We start from the raw sequence: 5,333 nt of genomic DNA on the forward strand, positions 1-5,333 counted from the left end.
CTCACATTTTCACATAAAGTTTTATATCTGTGCGTTGTTCAAATTTATTTATCTGCTTTAGCTTTTAATAAATAAAGCTGAAATGAAAAGTAATTATTTAGTATGTAATATCTTTTTAAAAAGGTGGTGAATATAATCTGATATATCGATTTGTGTTTCTAGGTTCAGGGTAATAACTGTAAACGTATTCCTGCACTTCCCATATCAAGTATATTGCCAAAAGTATTTACACATCTGCCTTCATTCCAAATTAATTGCGTTATATTGGCTACAACTGTTCTGCCAAGGTTCAGGAGTGTGGTTATGGTCATTTTTGACCATTCTTCCAAAAGCATTTGTAAGGTCAGATATGTTGGATGAAAAGCCCTGGGTCACAGTCTTTGCTCCAAATCATCTCAAAAGTCTTCTCTTGGGTTGAGTTTGTAGCTTGCAGGCCAGTCAAGCTCTCCCACACTAATTTGTTCATTTGTGTGACTCCAGACTTTGTACATTTGTGCAAAGTCATGTTGGAACGGGATGGAGCCTTCCCAAAGCTATCCCCGAAAAGATGGATTTGGATGGATGACCCAATACTTCTGGTAATATAATGCATTTCATTTATTCTTTCTTATGACAGCCTAATGAAATAAAAGAATAAAATGTCTACCTGCTTTTGTAAATGAGCATGTTTATGTGTATTTGTGTTTATGTGTATTTATGTTTGTGTATGTTTGCGTTCCTCATAGCTTCAGTTCACTGTTTTTATCTCTCCATACATAATTAAGAAACTGCTTACACTGATCCTGATAATGTCTGTGCAAAACTAATCTATAATTATCAACAGGGTGTGCTGCTTGTATCCCCAAAAGCGCCAGAGCCATGTTTTTTTTTTTCTCCCTGAAAAACATCAAAGAAGCTAAACAGAGGCAGAGAAAAGAGAGATATGTTTTTCGTTCAAATTGATTTCATTCTTTTGTATGAATATCAAAGTTTCATTCACTGCCGTCATTCCCCTCACTCCCCATGGTAGCGTGAATTCATTTGGACTGCTGTTCCAACCAGATAAACATTTTTTTGTTTTTTTTTTGTTTATGGCAATTATTGCCTGAGGATTGTTTCAAATGTGACGTGCCTGACAATGAGGAGGCAGGCAGAAGGGAGGGAAGATGTGATGAGAGGGAATTTAAACCAACTGCCAGAGCAACATTCTGCATTTGCTCTAGGGAGCATCTGCCATCAATATGGCTGATACTTATGGAAGTTGTGTTGAAGCCAGACGTGCGTGTTCGGAGTAAATGCTCCTAGCATTAAATATTTAACTTTACACTGTCCATAATCAGGAGTTGAACTGTCAGTCTGGGTTGATTTTGAACATGACGGCATTTGTGGATTTAAGAGTGTAACTCATAGATTTATAAGTAAAAAGTAGAGTTTTAGGAGCACAGTGACATCCAGAAATGCATTTTATCAGCCTGACAGACATTTCACAAGGGTTACTATGAAATTCCACCATAACTGTTGTCTGCAAGTCCAGGAAGCATGCAGAGATTTTTCTACAGTCAGGCTTGGTTGATTTTAAAAATGGTGTGTGGCGCACCAGTATTTGCCTCTTCCTGATTTAATCCTTTTTATCTTTTAGATCATCATACAAGTTTAACATCGTACAAACACACTGAATGCCTTCAAAGAAGTATGTGCTGATCTGTATGCACAAACGAGGAGGACCTGGACGTTTTTCATACACCTACACAATTTGTTTAGATATTCTTATGAATAACACAACAGATCTAATATCAATCACTGCAGCTCCACAACCTAAAATGCAAGTATTTGGGGCAGTAACACAGTTAGGGCAGGAAGGCTTTAACTCTCAGCATGTGTAAGGCTTCAACACAGCAGGAAGCCCAAACCCTACCCAATACATCAGAGATGAAAATGGTTACGTGAAAATACATTTGAGTTTTACAATCTGTTGTTATGTTTTCCTTTTTCCAACTGATCATCTTCTTTCACTTATCCATGATTTTATCTTTGAGGCAGAAGGCAAAAGAGGTTGTTTTAGGCATCTGTCTCTTTAGGATCATGTTTTTATTTTATTTTTTTGTCAAGTCATTACCAGCCCATTGAGAAGTGTACTCCCTCCAATGACTTCTCACACAACATTGGGGCTTATAACCAGTTAGACCTGTCAAGACGTCTTACCAAAGAACTACACAGTATCCTAATAGGACATATTCACCTCTTTAGTTAGCACTTAGCTCTACGTCTCTAATTCTGAGCTCAGGAATCCGAGAAAGAAGCCTTTGTTAGCACTTGTGTATCTGATCCCGAGTGGTTCTGTCTATGGCGTTTATGTATTCACCTTATCTTTTTACTTACCAGACGAAGAAAAGCCTGCTACCAGCTGCAGCTCATCAGTTCGTCAACTCAGTGTTCTCAGAGCTTCAAGGATTCAGAGATAATGTGAGTGTTTTGAAGTGGGTTTCTGTGATGTTTTTGGCGTTCATTTCCTTATGATGCCATCTGGCAGTCTTGAGTTTAAAGGCCAACAGTCAGATGTGCCATTTTAGTTAAATTGATTTATTCTAAACAATTCGGTGGGGGGTGTTCTCAATTATTGGATACAATTATCTATAAGCAAAGATCAAACAACTATACTTTCACAAGAGAATATTCTCAGTTTATCATTGTTTTCTTAGCCAATCAACACCTATGTAAAAGTATCTCAAAACGGATATCCCTAGCTGTTGACAAGACATTCTTCACTTTTCTCCACAACAGCATGACATGCCTGATTAATCTGCAGAATTCACAAAAGCTCCATTCGTACTCACCTGGACTATATACACCTGACTGTCAGCACTTGCCCTCTTTGCCTAGGTATTCGCTGCCATTAAATCACAATTTTTGGATCCTCAAAAATGTTATCCACACTACTAAACTCACATTCATTGTCTTTTCTTTCATCTGATTCATCTCTTCCTTAGATGTACCCTATGTAAACAGCTGGTAGAGACTTTACATCTATGAACAGCCATAGTGTTAAACTTCTTGCTTTCTTAGACAAGAAGTTTAAAAGAAAACTTCTTAAGGTTTCTGAAGTAAATTATTGACTGATTTCTGTCTTTTCGTCTATGTGTAGAAATGACGATTTAAATATTTTGCTGATGTTGAGACTATGGATGGCAGGCAAATCAAGGAGTAAATAAACTTTTTACCGAACTGCAAATACTGTCAGTACCATTGCTTGTTTCAGTCTTTTTAAAGGCAAACAGTAACATAAGGTCCCAATATAGGAACATTTAGGTCCTTTGCTAGAGGCTTAAACTTACCTCCAACATGAAGCAGTCTGATATTTTCCGAGCTGCGGTCTTAGGGTTTGAGGTCTTTTTTTCTGGTCACTTGACATTTGACTGTGAAACATCACAGTTTGTCATAAAGGTCACGATAAAGTTTAGACAGAGATTCTGATGCTTTGACATGTTTTATGTTTTAGCACTGTCGTGTGTTGTTTATAGGAACTGCTTTTCAAAGCAGCAGCAATTTAAAAAAGAATATTCGAAACCAGGAACAACCTTACACATGCTCCAAATGTTTTGTACTATGTTCCAAATATCCACAAAAACCGGTCAGAAGTATTGTACTTTTTGAGCCGTATGGGAAGGTAGAATAATCCATCCATCCATTGCTCCATTCATTTTCTATCACCCTTATCCCATTGGGGTCGAGAGGGGTGCCGGTGCCTATCTCCAGCTGTCAACGGGCGAGAGGCAGGGTACACCCTGGACAGGTCGCCAGTCCATCACAGGAGGTAGAAGTAATTTACAGTCAAAGTCAAAAAAGTCACCTATAAAATTTATTTTAGTCACAGCTCAAGAAAACAAACAGCTTTTGTCTGATTACTATTTTTTATTGCCTCTTCCTCTGCTTGATAACCACAATGGCTGAAAATATCCCAGCTGTCATTCAATGAAATAGGAAAGGGTCACTATTTCCTTGACTGCAGTCAAGCACAGGGCAAACTCAAAGACAATCACAATGCAAAGTCCAATTAACAATCAGCATCTATTCTAAAATGACATCCACATCAAGAGAAACTATTTTTAGGGTAATATTACCCATTTATATTTTCTAATAAGCATATGAGTTTACAAATGTTGAGTAACTGAACTAAAGGTTATTATTACTGGAGTGCTCCAGTCCAGCCATCTGGTTAAAGAAGAAGCTTTACTTGTCTCTTAATAGATCAAGCTCTGCTTACATCCACACCAGAAAAATGTTGTTGTTAGCTGCATGCACACACAAAGCTTCACTGAGTAGCTTAAACAACCTAAGCACAACTAATGTCAGTTGTCATGTGCTCCATTCCTGTGCTGCCACTATGGAAAGTCTCAGAATATTGAGGTTTTAATTGGCTGATGTCACTTGTGATTAGCAGGTGCCCCAGCTAATTATGGTGTAGAGCAGATTTTAATACACAAACAGGCAAACCTCTAGTCTTTTTCACTGTAATGGTTAAACTATACAATATTTACTTTGTAACAAGTGTTGCTTAATAATATACATTAGAATTTGACAAAATAAGTCATTCAGTCACATGAGTTCTCAATCATTGCAGCAGAGATGGGTAAAGCCGATAGCTGTTTGTATTGATATATGTTGCGTTACAATTAAATATTAACATGGTAGCTTTAACTACTGTAAATGCAAAAGTCAAACTTGATAAGTCCTCTTAAACCTATGGCAGTTGTTGGTAATGAACAACAGATCTTAGTTGTGGTTGTCGTAGAAAATCTTTAACTGCCCTGTTTTAAAAAGGGTTCTAAAACACTGCTTATTTTTAAGGTATTGCCATTTCAGGAACTTTTTATGACCTTATAACAGAACAATTATTTTTGTTTCCTTTCAGCGGGGAGGATCACCTAGTCACATTGGACACCCTTCTGCCATGCCAAAATTCTTGGGCTGAATTGGTTTCAACCTGAGCTTGTAGGTTTTAAAAGTATACTTTTAATCTCTTACCTCATTTAGGAGTCAACTGTTTTCCAGGCAACTATTGTTATTAAAATTGCTGTTCCTAATTACCGGCCTGGTTAAATAAATGAAAAAAAATCCTGTTTCCTGAGCCAATTATTCTTATTTAAGTGAGGTGATATATGGCTTGCAGAAAGCAGTGACAATGAAAGAGACACTAAAGATTTACCGGTAAAATTGGTTCTCTTAATTGCATAGGATTGTCTCTTGAGTTCTTGCTTGTCATTTTTCTGTAAACGGCCATATTATTATTGCAAAAAGCCAGTAATTAGCTCCTTTTTTACTGCCACAAATGAGCTGGGCCTCATCTTAGAGCCATT

General features: G+C 37.3%; 1 long non-coding RNA gene across 1 annotated transcript; it reads left to right on the forward strand.

The window, feature by feature from the left end:
• Positions 1-313: 313 nt before the first annotated feature.
• LOC103477810 (uncharacterized) lies at positions 314-3,071 on the forward strand. The gene is made up of 3 exons (XR_535699.2): positions 314-578; positions 2,362-2,442; positions 2,761-3,071. It is a non-coding gene; the product is annotated as an uncharacterized LOC103477810 (long non-coding RNA).
• Positions 3,072-5,333: the final 2,262 nt, after the last annotated feature.

Source organism: Poecilia reticulata, linkage group LG16 (assembly GCF_000633615.1).
Source record: "Poecilia reticulata strain Guanapo linkage group LG16, Guppy_female_1.0+MT, whole genome shotgun sequence".
NCBI classification, from domain to species: Eukaryota; Metazoa; Chordata; class Actinopteri; order Cyprinodontiformes; family Poeciliidae; genus Poecilia; species Poecilia reticulata.